Raw genomic sequence first — 14,356 nt, 5'->3', positions numbered from 1 at the left:
AGAAGACAGAATTAAATATCTGGGGGAAAAAGAGGGAGAAGCAATTTCACATTTGTATTCAAATAGCTGGAATTTCTAGAAATCTAGAAATTCTAACCGTTGTTAAAATAGCTAAATCATTGATACAATATATATACTTTATAAAAGAGTTTCCATCGAACAATCCAGAAACAGTTCTCCTACTTCATAAAATTGGAGAATATTTAGATAAACTGTAGAACAGATATTATTAAGACAGGAGTCCAGGAATTCATATAAGCAGTTTTTTTTAATTTAGGGACCTATAATTATGAGAGAAACAGTAGACATTTAGAGCACAGCTTTCTCAACAAAAGAACAGCTTTTCCTGAAAAGAAGCACTCTACAAAAAAAACAGCACGTATCAAACACATTTCATGGAGGTTTCTCAGAGCTGTTTGCAGTGAGCTTGACACATTTCAGTGTGCCACAGCAATTGAATTACAAGAGTCTTTGGGTATGTCAAGATTTTGCCCAGCTGCAGGGTGGCATTTTTTTGATAGCAGCTCACTAATGAGAGCAGTACCTGAACACACTGTGGGGCCTTCCAGTGATGCTGCAGGCCCCTGGAGGAAAAAAAAAAAAAAAAAAAAAAAAAAAAAAAAAAAAAAAAAAAAGATAGCTGGCTTATAGGAAATGCTCAGTACACAGGTGGAAACTAAAAGTCAGAATTAGATAAAATATGTGGGGTTGGAAGGGACTCATCAGGATCATCAAGTCCAGCTCCTGGCTCTACACAGCACCATCCCCAAGACTCAGACCTTGTGTCTGAGAGCATTGTCCAAATGCTTCTTGAAGTCTGTCAGGCTTGGTGCTGTGACCACTGCCCTGGGGAGCCTGTTCCAGTGCCCAACCACCCTCTGGGTAAAGAACATTTTTCTAATATCCAATCTAAACCTCCCCTGACACAACTTCAGGCCATTCCCTCAGGTCTTGTCACTGGTCAGCACAGAGAAGAGATTAGTGCCTGCCCCTCCTCTTCCCCTCATGAGGAAGCTGTAACTGCAGTGATTGGTTGGTTAGAGAGACTTGTTCATTGAAATAGTAAAGAGGTGGCTTGTAAACACAATTTCTATCATTTTTGCAGTGCCCAACTTCAAAGCAATGGAATTTTCGAAGAGATGAGAAGGAGCACACTTGCTTTGAAGAAATACTGCAAAGAAGATTCCATTATTATTTGTGCAACTTTTACTTTTCATAATGATGAAGAGCATGATAGAGAAGGAAACCCTCCCACCATTAGATAAGCACAGAGCGGTTAGCAGTAAATAGGAATAATGAGAATAAGAAGCTGGGATAAGGAGGTATTTCTGTATTTAAAATGAAGGTAGCAAATGCTGGTATAATCAACTATTCTATTATTAATTCAGTATTCTCTTATTAGCAATGTAAGACAACATATATTTTCAACTGTGCAACATAATTGCATACATTACACTGAACAAATCCCACTATGTATCTACTCCATAAAGAATAACACTATTTTTTCTTATATTAGTCATTGTCCATTTAGCAGTCACTCACAAGCCATGCTCAAGAACAAATCAAGCAATTTTAGAGGAGATGGAAGCAAAAACAGAAGACTGGCTTTTTGTGAGCCTGATATTTCTGGGTCTGAGAGATTTTTAGCCTGTTAGCAGCTGCTAACTTTTTCCCAAGGAAAAATTTCTCAAGAAAGTTTCTTCTCAAAACAATCTTGGCAAATAACTATCCTTTCTCAAAACAGTCTTTCTCCAAGTGGTGTTTTGCTGTTTCTCTAGTTAACCAATGGGATTAGAGAGGTGTTTTTCCTATACACCAATCATGTTAAGTCTGTATTGGAACACCTTATAAAAGGTAGTAAGAATTAGACAATAAAGCCTTTTTTCTATGCTCTTTGCCTTCTGAAATATTTGGAGTCTCTCATCTTTCTTTTGTGTCCTACAATGACAGCTTTTCTCAATTGGACTGATGATTAAATATATTCAACCACAATTATGATGCTAAATGGTAAATATTTTGCCATTTAAAAGATTTTTTTGGCACTTCTTTCCATTTCATCACAACTGAGTGCGTGGAGCACTAGCTGCTCTCCTTCAGCAGTGCACCTTTAAGGAGCATCCTTAAATCTGTCTCTGTATGGTCTGAGGACAGTAAATCTCAGCAGCATTAAACATCCCAGCTCCATACAGGGCTCCCCATGAAGCCTCACCTTGCCAGCCTGTTTGCTTAGACAAAGCCCTCTACCAGAGCAGCTCAGCCACAAGAGCTTGTGAGGCAAACCAGCAGCACACTCTACTGCCAAATCTTGTTCTTCTCTTGCCCTGGGCATGGACACAGGGCTTGGCAGCAACAAACACACTCCTTCATTACCACCAACTCTACAAAGGTGCAGTTTCTTCAGGCCTAACCTCTAGAAGCAGAGGCACTGAGAGATGCACATTCTGTTCTTCATTTTTTAAATTCCTCTAATATGCATTTTATCATCCAGTGCTACATGTCTCATTTCCTAGGTCTGACTCCCACCTTTGTTCTTTGGCCAAAAAAATGTACAAATAATGCTTTCAATTCTGAAAAGGTAAGAGATGATATTCTAACTGCGTAGACTTCAAAGCCTCTCAGCCCTTTATTCCACAGAGAACATTCCACTTGCTACAGAAGCCTAACAGACTCTGCCCAGCTCTACCAAATGAGAGACAAAAACCCCTTCCATGCCTCTGTTTAAAGACAGAGGTCATATGAAATTGCATCAGCTGCACAAAGGCAATGACTCATACAGGAGCACTAAACTGAAGGGCATGTGTACCTTAATGACTTCAAAACTCTTACAAGTTATGATCCTTTCTATTTTTGATTCAGGAGTGTCATGTCTGCCATCCACCCTTATAAAAAGGTGTGTTGTAACCTATCCTACACAGCTGGATGTTAGAAAGCATAGGGAGGAAATATCAAGGTCTTGCCTCCACTGGAAGATTAACAACTTATAATTTCCTTCTCTTTTTAAATTCATGTGCAAGGAAAACTTGTACACCCAGATTTGAAAATTGTTGATTTTATAGCATTTTACTTTCTGTATATCTTCATTCATATTACATTTTTATGGCATGAATAACCTCATCAATATGTGCCTGTCTGCATCATATATCTCTGGCCTAAATATTTGCTTGAGGAGAAATACCTCATCTTAACTTAGACTTAAGATCTTTTCAGAGACTATATAGTCAATTTTCTAACTAATTCCTGGTTTCCCCTTTCACTACTGCTAAAATTTTCATCCCTCATTCAAAATGCCTTGATCTGGAGGTTGGCTGTGAAGCCGTCAGTTTCCACTGGCTTTTACTGTTAGTTCAATAGGAATTAAGGTCACTTAGGTTTGTGTAGAAAAGCTGCAATGTAGTAAAAGCAACAGGAAGGTTTGTTAAGATCTTCCTTTACTCCCATCAATGAGAAAGGGAAATTTTTATGAAAAAGAAAAGAAATTGAATCGAAAAAATAAGAATAAATGTGGTTTCCTTCCAAATAACAGTCCATCTTTCTCATGATTTCGGAAGATACTGTTTGGGTTTTGTTTTCTTTTCTCTTCTTTGAGGAGTGGAAGCTTGACACACTTAGAGGGTTTATAATTGCTAATCAACTGCTGGAATTTTTCATCCCAGATTTTCTGAAAACTTTATAGTTCTATTAGCTAAAAAGACCACAGGGTAGCAGTGGAAGAATGGTAAAACTTTTCTCCCTCAGTATTCAGGCACCTAGAAGCAGTAGCAGAATAATTTTGAATGTTTTTCTCAGTGTTTGGAGTGATTTTTTTATTTCTCTGATGCAAAATGGGAGAATTATACCTAGTAATATAGAAATCTTTTAAAGAGCAGATCTGGTCTTTTCATTTCTACCTGAAAATTATGAGCAGGTTGTTTCCTGCTACCTTTCCAGTCTGACTCCTTCAATCTATCTCTGGAAAGAAACAAACAGTAGCACATATCCAAAATGAAGGCCTGTTGCAATTAACTGATTCTAATCAACATTGGTACCAAAACCCTACAGCCAAAAATCAACTTCTTCCCGTTAATATTTGTAAATCTCACACTGGGTTTTTGAATTTACTTTAGAATTTCTGTAAATATCATGGTTATACTAATTGATATTGCTATGTAGCAATAATCCTAAAAGCTCAGCCACTACAGGTAGACTCCAAAATCCTGTATTTTGGAGTATTACTGGTTGCAGTACCACCATTAATGAGGTAGAATCATTCCAGATGCACTCCCCAAGGACCTTAAAATCTTAAAGGAAAAAGCAGGACACAGCTCTGGGAAGAGAAGCAAGTTTGTGACAGCAATGCTGACAGTATTTGAATGTTTTTGTTAGGGTTTACATGACATGAGCAATGCTCACTTGCCCTTTGCTCTGTGACTGATAAGCTGCCAAACCGTACAGGCTTTGCTCTAGTTCTTAGTTCCTTTATGATACACACTAACAATTTAGTAATAAATCACATCTGATGCAGCCACAGTACTAGAAATAGAAATTACATGAGAAAGAGGAAATACACAGTATTTTTAGGCAAGTACTCAAAATCTAAACAGGGTAACTAAGCACTATTTTAAAAACCTCCTCCCCAGAGGAATGTGTTTTGTGGATGGCAGAGAGTAAACAGAAAAAAGGGGCCAATACACACATTAAACTCACAACTGCAATTGCAGTTACTATTTTACTTTACAGAAAAAAACACTACTGATTTTTTTTTTTTTAATTCTCAAAACAATTAATTTAGTTTTATAAATTCTCAAAACACAAATTTGGATATATTTGACCTAAATTTTCAAACTCCGCAGGCTGGCAGATAATTGACAATAGACTAGTTTGCCAAGGATATTCATTACAAGATTGTGAACTGTGCTCCTCTGCACACACAGCTTTTGAAGTGTTCAAAGCGTCTGTGTTTCCCTCTAAGCAGTCCAGGCTGAAGCCACCAGCCCTCAGCTCACTCTGCTGGGGAGATTTACTTCAGCAACACATGCACAACAGGTAAACAACGTGGACTTTGCCCATGACTGGTTGGTATCTGTGAATGTGGCCTTGTGAGCAGGTAAGGCAGGGTATGAACCCCTGCTCCAGCAGACACAGCAGCTGCGACCTGAGCTGGAAGCAGCAGGGCAAGAGTGTCCCTGTGCCTCGGGCACCTTGCTCCTGCACTGCCATGGCCTGCCCTGGAACCACTCTTTTTCTCCCTGGCACTAAAGGAACCCCTGCAATTTTTGAGAACCCTTCCTCTCTGTGATATCTTCATCCATATCACATGTATTTATGGCACTTAGTTGGCAGTGTTGGCCTATTTTGCCCCATGGTTACTATCTTACTGCAGTTACCTACTGCAGGAGGCTAGCTCCTACTGAACTAGCATCAGGTACTGAAACTCCAAAGAGAGATCACAGCACTTTTTGCTGACACCTGATACCTGGGGGGTTTCATAATTTTTGCAACAGCAGAAAAGAGAGTGCTGGGCCTGAGATAAGAGAAGCACTGGGAAACAGCATCATCTTACTTGAAATTTTCAGGTTATGGTTTTTTTCCCTCATTTGACTTCAGATACGAAGAGGATGGTAAGTGCATTTGTGATCTGTGAACATTGCCATAGATGGATACCTGAATACCTCAGGTCTGCCTGCACCCATTTGTGAATGGAGACTCTGCTCATAAATCAGCTGTGCTGACTCTAATGAGAATAAACTGGGTCAAGCTAAAAATGCCCACAGAAATAAAAAATGGCAATAGCAAGTAAAAGACATTTCATAATCTCTTGCCTTAAAAGAAAATAATTTGGGTGATTAATTTCAAGAGAAAAGTTGACATTTATTTACAATTTCTTTTTCTTTTTCTTTTTCTTTTTCTTTTTTTTTTTTTTTTTTTTTTTTTTTTTTGTTGTTGTTGTTGTTGTTGTTGTTGTTGTTGTTCTGGGCTGCTGATATTAGAATCATAGAATCAATAAGGCTGTAAAAGACCTCAAAGATATCAATTCCAGCCTTCAATGGAATGCCACCATGTACATGAAGTCACATTGTGAAGTGCCACATCTACTCACTATTCAGCATTTCCAGGCATGGTGACTGCACCACTTCCCTGAAAAACCTGTTCCAACACTTAATCACAGAATTGCACAGAATCACAGAGAATAAGCTGAGCTGGAAGGGACCCATCAGGATCATCAAGTCCAACTCCTGGCCCTATGCAGGGCACCCCAAAAATCCCATCTTGTGTTTGAGACAATTGTTCAAACGCTTCTTGAACTCTGTCAGGCTGGTGCTGTGACCAGTTCTCTGGGGAGCCTGTGCCAGTGCCCAACCATCCTCTAGGTGAAAAACCCTTTTCTAACATCCAACCTAAACCTCCCCTGACTCAGCTACAGGCCATTCCCTTGGGTCCCGTCACTGATCACCACAGAGCAGAGATCAGTGCCTGCCCCTCCTCTTCCTTTCACAAAGAAGTTGTAACTGCAGTGGGGTCTCCCCTCAGCCTCCCCTTTTCCAGGCTGAAAAAACTAAGTGACTTCTGCAGCTCCTCACACAGATTCCCCTTTTAACCACTGTTTCAGTGGAGAAATTTTTTTTAGTATCCAACCCGAACCTCCCCTGGCACAACCTGAGGCAATTTCCCCTTGTCCTATCACTTGTTATTTGGGAGAAAGAGGAGGACCCCCATCATACCAATCTCCTTTCAGGTGCTTTAGAAACTTACTGCTTTTGAAATGTTTAACTTGAGTATTAAATATTTCAATATTTGCTTCATGTATCCACAAATACGTAAAGGATCTTACACACTTCATGGGAACTTTTATGGAGATAAGTTTTGTAAATGCACTGAGACATCTGGCTTCAATAAACACACTATTTTAATTCAAGTAAGGAACTAAAAAGATTAGCATGTATCTAGTACTCAGTTCCAGTTCCTATCCCACAGGCAGTTCTGCTCATGAGTGTCTTCACACATGGGGCATCCTTGTTGCATTCTTGCAAGCGGAAGAATTTTCTGGACTGTAAAATTCTTGCAGACCATATAGCATCAGTGCAGTAAAGCAAAAGCAAGCACAGCCACAAATAGCTGGCAAGAAAAGTTCAGTCCCAGCCCACATAAATGACAGCAGGACTCAGCACAGCTTGACCTCTGTCCCATTGACTGGTGATGGCAGGAAGTTAATGGGGGATCCCAGAACCACCTGAGCCCTTTCACACAGCCACTGCTTGCAGGTTGTAGGACAGTCTGCCTGGGAGATTGCGCCTGTTCCTGGGGTACAAGAAAAAGGCTTTCAGTCTGTTCCCAGGGGCCTTGAAATAAAGAGTTTTCCTTCCCTGTCAGCCTTGAATGGTTCACTCTCCCCTCAAACCACTGGCCAGGCTGCTCCTCCAGGAACACTGCATGTTTTATTCCAGGCTGGCAGCTCTGCTTGGGGAGCTCTGCTGAAGCAATGTAACACAGCAGTGTCTCTGATATGGTCGTACTGCCCAGTTTTCCCTGCAGACAGGACTCACCTAGCACGGTGGTGAGCCTGAAAGGTGCCTGCAGGACAGCAGGGAAAATAACATTTTTCTTCCCAGACAGGTTTCCTCTGGCTGACATTGTTCCACACTTCCAGGCATTTACTGTGTAGTACCGCTTGTCTCAGTGTAACCACAAAACTCCACTATATTTCTATTTTTTACTAGCTCAGAAGGGCTCTGTAAGTCTCAACACTTACATTTCATTAGTATTTGTGGTATTTCATTTTGCAGAGCTGGCCAATACGTACTATTCTACACTCTTTGTCTAACAAGCTATTGCTACTTCATTCTTTTTATGGAAAATCTGTAGAAAACTCTGTAGGAAGAAAAGTATTTTAAATTAACTCCTTTGTAGAGCTGTGCTCTGACTCTGCTTTCTCTTGGATCCTTTATCAAATTCATATGATGCTTGCAGATACATAGAAGTACCACACCACCTTTCAAAGTCTTCCTTTCCCTTTCATCCACACTTAAAGACACTTTTATGAATACATGGATACCCTTCCTTTATTTCTCAATCGATTGCTAAACAGGTGAGCTGAACCTTCTTACTATTAGCTCCAAATAGCAAGGCATCCAGGTTTAGTAAAGAAAAAAAAAGAAAAAAGGAAAAAAAAAAGCCAAATACTGCCTGAAAGACTCCTTTTATGAACAGATCGAATATGTTCCATTATCTGCCACTTTTGAACTTCAGGAAACTAATAACAATGGATTCTGCATAAACCTCCCCCCTATAGCAATAGAAACAAAACTTCAAAACTTCTCCACAAGCCCAGTTCTGAGCTCTAGTGGCTGCTGGCAGCATCTTTTGTTGCCAGCAGTTCGTCTGTCCACACACAAGCTGTCACAAAGATGAGGCCTCGTGTACTAAGAGGCAAAAGACAAAAAAAAAAAAAAAAAAAAAAAAAAAAAAAGACAAAAAAAAATAAGACAAAAAAAAATCCCCATCCCTCATATGTGAGAGGATATTACAGGATCAGGCTCAGAATGTTGTACATCCGAAACGTGTGAACCAACAAAAGCCCAACCGTGAGTCATTCCCATTTTGCATCATCTTGCTTTCAAATTGCTCCCCGTGGAATTTAACAGACATAATAGAAAATAATAGAATTGAAAAATGGGAACTATTTCCACATAGTGGGTTTTTCCCACAGTGGATGCAATTTGAATTGCTAATTCACTGCCAGATGTGCAACCACAGACTCTGTGACAACTATCCTCTTCCTACAGTACTTGGTTATTTCTCATTGTGACTCACTGAGTATGTTACAGGATTATATCTAGCCCAGGTTGGAGGGTTCCCACTTTTGTATATAATTAAAGAACACTCAGAAACAGGTAAATTCAAACCTATGTGGCATAATATTTTAAATAATTTAGAAGTTTCTTCTGAGAGAAACTTCATTTATGAAAATATTAAAGGTGAACTCCAGTCTCAGATAAGGCCTGTGGGAATTCTTCATTGCTTTCACATTCTCCAAAGATTTTCTTTTCTATTTTAAAAAAATCTACCAGCAGTGTTTAGCAACTCTACCATTAGTTTTTTGTGCAATTCTACCTCAGTCTCAAAAGATAAACCTAATTCACTGTGTAATGACAGATGATACAGAAAGAACATGCAGGAAAATTCTTAGCAGGCTATATAGCACTTAAATATATATTAAAAACACATTATATATCTGTCATACTTACTGAAGACAGCTGTCCCAGACAACCAGTCTTGTTAGGCTATCAGTAGATTTTAAATGTAGCTATATTTTTTAACATCTGGAGTCAGCCTGTGCTCAGATGATGGGTAACCAGGATCATCAGTGCATCTCTGAGGAGCCCTGCAAGCCACACACGTGATTTAGACACCAACGTGAAATATTGCTTAAAGCAGAACTGAAGATTGAGGTGACCTTTACTCCTGTGCTACTGTCAGACTAAAAACACCCCTCCCGTTCCATATACTTTGCATTAAGCAATTTGTCAAAATTTTTCAAGGAAACTACTCTTCATCTGGTTTCTCTGGAAGTTGAAACTATCCACCTGAAACTAGGTTAAACTTGTACAACTTCCTCGTGTGGGCTTCAAATCTGTATTTGTCCATTCCAGTTGGACCTACATCTGTTAGCTAATGCTGCTTTGGACACTAAGTACAATACACATACTATCTGTCAGCTCCATGGAGGACACAGTCTGCTCTGGCCAGGCATTTCCAGAAGTGCTAAAGATCTACATTCCCATCCTTTATGTCTACACACCCTAATGGTCTTCATTAATTGTTCTCTTTAATCCATAGAAATTATGTTCTGTGCACATACTTTTTCTACAGTAAAGTAATTTTAAAGGATATCTCTTTATGCCAGGCTTACAAAGGCATTAGTCACCTAACACTGCAGATGAGTACAGACGAGCAGGCAGACAGCTAACCTGCGTGCCCACGCTCTTCTGGTAATCTCTGAGTGCCTACCTGTATCAGTCTGGTTCATGCTCTGGTTACCTCACCAAATTCCCTCTTAGCCAGCTCACTTCATATTTTCCATGCTCTATCTATTTCTTTCTGATGGCAAACCTTGAGCTGTAATTACTGTATTTGAAGAATTCTCCCTTTTTTGAAATCTACAATTCTTTACCTTACTTCCCTTTTAAGCACAAACATGTATTTACAGGGACTTTTTTTACTGCATTTGAATATTTCTGTACTTTTTAAAGGATTTAAATTATATTATTTTCATTGTTTTGTTGTCCTTTTAAAAATACTTTCACCCCAAAAAATTCCCTTTCATGGCTTAGTGACATGATGTTAAGTTTCAATACAATTGTTTCCATGAGAATGCTTTGTATAAGATAATAAGAAGGAACTGAAGCTGCCAATGAAAATAATAATTTAAAAATATTCTGAGCACTGTAGCAGATGATGTTCTTCAAATCTGTTTTCTGACATGGGTTAACTTAAGCTATGTGCCGTGAAAACTGAGAAGCAATATGTGACAGGGAGAACTTCATCCCTTAGCAGAAAATGTTGGACTCCTGATTTTTTATTTTTCCAAGCTAACACAGTGAAGATTAAAAAAAAAAAAAAAAAAAAAAAAAAAAAAAAAAAAAAAAAAAAAAAAGTTAACGGAGTGTTACACAAGCTCTGGCATCTTTTGTGAAACGTGACTTTTCAGAGAAGCATCATCCAACCCAAAGTTCCCTCACCCAGAAAGTGGGAATCAAACCACTGGCTCCCTGTCTTTCACAACCACTTGCAATTTCAGAAGCCCAGCTCTTTGGCAAAGACAAATTCAGGTGTCAGCTCCATGAAGAAGTCACTGTCCATTGCTCTGTGAAAAATTCTGAAGGGTAATGCTCCCTAAATTGGGTGAGCTGACTGAAGCAGGTTCCTTGTGGCAGTGCAGAGCCTGAGGAGCAGCCTGCAAGGAGCTGGCTGGAGAATGGCATGACAGGTCCAATGCCTCGGATACCCTCATGGACCCAGTGAGGAAACCAGGCCAGTGATGCCATCTCAAAACATTCACTCATGGTGTGCAGCTCAAAAACAAGCCTAGGCTGCATTCAGAGTAACATTGCCACAGTTATGTCCATAGCTGTCTATGGAACTGAACAAAAGACTCACTGAGCAATGACAACAAGAACAAAAAAAAGAAAAGCAGAAAAAGAATACAACAGAATATTCTTGCTAGTATGTGCTATTCCACGTGTAAGATCAGCACAAAACCTTTCTGTGGATCAGCTGCAGTGATTGTTTTCAACCTGGCAAGGGAATGCTCTTTGCCTTCTTTTCTCTCTCCCCCATCTCTTAATGCTTTCTCTATTGTCATGGCAAATTTCTATATTTGCTTGCATTTTGCAGTTAGGTAACACCAGATTTCGAAACTCTGTCTTTCTGAGTATATATATAATCCTGGTCACCAGGCAAAATTTGATATTAAGTGATGTTAAAATGATGAGATAAAAATATCTGTAATTCTAGAAATTTGGCTAGTGAGGAAGGAGAACCAATCCCCAGGCAACAAGGTGAAAAGCAGCACCATTGGCCTATGGTCTCAGTCAGGTCAGGAAATTTCACCAGAGGCATGATTTTATTTTCCTGTGTCTATTTTCAAATTCCTCCTTACTGTTAGGGTAAATACACAAACACTGAAGAACGAGAGGTCACCCTGCACGATGTACAATTATATGCTGTCATAGTTATTTTCCAAATATTTCAGTGTTAGTTTGGGCAAGGAGAGAAAATGGGCAGTACCAGACGAGTCCTTCAGGATTCCATGGACAGACAGCAGTGCAAGAGAAGATGAAGGGATCAGCCATTTGGGGATCCTCTGCAGTCAATGGTATATAAACTGTTGTTGTCTTGACAGTAATGAAAACAAGACAGAGAAGATACAGACCTTCAGGCTACATGTGATGACTAATAAATCAGATGTTGTAGGGTCTGGTTTACTGCAGGAAGGTGAATTTAATGAACACTTGTGCCTGGCAGGGGGTCCTGCAGTTCACGAACAGACCATGGGGAAAATCCACTTCTGAAGAAATGACACAAAAAGCCACTATCCAGGCTTGGCAAATTGACTCAAAAGAGACAATTGATGTATTTTGGCACAAAGGGTGGAGGAAAGTAAGTAAGAGTACCTCTGGATCCTAGCATTTTCCAGAGAATTGCTTCTACATCTTAAATCTGTACATTTATACTTTAGGGACAAGGTAAAACTAATTTAAAACAAAAAAAAAGGCCCATTGTGCCCAGTTTAGGGCATTTGGAAGTTTCTTCATGTTACGTTTTATGAGCTGAGTTTATTTACTTTCAGAATCAAAACATAGTGTTGTCTTACTACAATAACTTATTATTTGTTTTGTCTATTTTGAAGGAAACTTGCTTTTGAAATTGTGAAAAAGTAAGTGTACTGTACCTACATACCTGAGGTTATCAGATCAGGATGGTGAAAATAGTTAATATCCTCAGTTGGACAGCCCTCCCTTCACCACCCCACTTTTCAAAAAGCAAGTTATTCTTCATTCTCTGCCCTGTCTCATGGAAAAGAAATTAAAACTTAGAGGAAACAAAAGTGCAGTTTATTTGTTCACAGCTTGGGAAAACAAAAAGAAAAGAAAAAAGGTAAAATAAAGAAAGGTTAAAAAAATAAGACAAAAAATAGAGCTTTCCAACAAAAGCATACAAGATAATATTGTAGACAAACATGATCCTGGCAAAAGAAGATGCCAAAACCAAGAGTAGCTTTAGTTTCAGCAACTAAAAAACTTCATGAGCACAACAGGTACATGTAACTTGTTCTGTTACCTTGTGGCAGCAAAATTGTCTTATTCATGGATAACGTCCAATGACTTTAAAGTTAAGTTCAGGAGCAAAAAGAAAAATATCCACAGAAACGGCAATAAAAGGCCTGAGTAAAACTTCCATTTCATTTGGTAAAGTTCTCTAAAAAGGTGGTTTTCCTTTGCAAAATAATGAGAATTTGCCTCAATATCCCTGAGCAGGAGTCACACCTGAAGTCTCCACTTCCTAGTCAAAAGATTTCTCCCACCCCATTCACATCTGTTTGGAAAAGACCAGCTGTCCTGCTCTGTACTGCTGTGATTGGGGCACTTCTGTAAGGAAGGCAGAGAGAAAAACTCATGTCTACCACATCATTCCTGTAGCTTCACAAGTTGCTGAATTCCAGAACTTTTTTTGTTTTGTTTCCATAAAAAATGAAGAAAACAGAATTTTATGCCAATTTTTAATTTCAGGTCAAATGGAATATTTGCCTAAGTAGATGTGCTTTTTTTTTGTTTTGTTGTTTTTTGGGTTTTTACAGTACGAACAAAGAAAATAAACTTTCAGATTCAAACTAAAATTTTGTCTCTTTTCTCTGCAGCTGAAGAGATAAAGGGCAATTTGCTCTTTGGGAAGGGAGATGGTGAAGGGAGGGCTGTCCAAACAGGTGAATTTGCTTCTTTCATAACTCTGATCTGATCACCTTTGCCAAAAGAGCAGATGCAGAACGAGGGCTGATGTTTGTGCTGAACTTTGTCATACCTGTTGACGGAGGTCTGCAGGACACCAGCCCTGAGAGGGAAGGTTCCTGCAGCTTCTTGCCCTCCATTAGGTTGGAAAGCTGCCTTTTCAGAAGGGGCAGGTCTGAGGCACTTGGCTCTTTACACCACGTATACCACCATGTATGGAGGGGGCCAAACCTCCCACATCACCACACACTTGAGACACGCTGAATCAATGGACCTCAGCAGAGGCTGGAGCCCAAACCCCACACAGTGTCAGGGATGGGGTTGGGCTCCAGCCCAGGCACAGCACTAATGTATGGGATAGGTGTATCTGCAGGATCTTCAAAATATCCTGTAATGTACAATTGGATCTCACATGTTACCAGAAAAAGCATAACCACACCATATCCTGGCCTGGGCAGAAGAGTTGATGTCAATTTTTTCTGTCCTGTGCTGCTCATTCCCACCCTCACACCAGAGGTTGCTTCTCCCTCAGATGTGTTGATACAAGTTTTTGTCTTTTTAAGATACTTACAACAAGTCAGATCACTAAAAATCTGCACTAAAGTCAGTCCTTCGGAGAAGAAGTAAAGATATTTCTAGGAAAAAATCCTAGAAGTGCATATATCTAAGACACAAGAAAAGTCCCTCTCCAGACAGAACCAAACACAAATTACGGCATTCTTTTCGATGCAAAGACCACTTATGTTGCCAGAATGAGCAAGTTACTTGCCCAGTTAAAATAACACAGGTTTCCTTTCAAAATATTGCTGTCAGAGAAAGGTCACAGAACTGTTTTTTGCAGATTTTTAATGCAAAATAACTTCTTAGGTTTAAAA

General features: G+C 39.4%; 1 protein-coding gene across 1 annotated transcript in view; it reads right to left on the bottom strand.

Moving 5' to 3' along the window:
• The window catches only part of ANKRD33B (ankyrin repeat domain 33B), a 44,542-nt gene that overhangs the window by 28,919 nt on the left and 1,267 nt on the right, over window positions 1-14,356 (bottom strand). The window lies entirely within an intron of this gene.

Source organism: Chamaea fasciata, unplaced genomic scaffold, assembly GCF_029207755.1.
Source record: "Chamaea fasciata isolate MVZ Bird 193981 ecotype frontalis unplaced genomic scaffold, bChaFas1.0.hap1 SCAF_1, whole genome shotgun sequence".
NCBI lineage: Eukaryota > Metazoa > Chordata > Aves > Passeriformes > Sylviidae > Chamaea > Chamaea fasciata.
The sequence above is the reverse complement of the archived record's forward strand: the minus strand, read 5'-3'. Positions and strand labels throughout refer to the sequence as shown.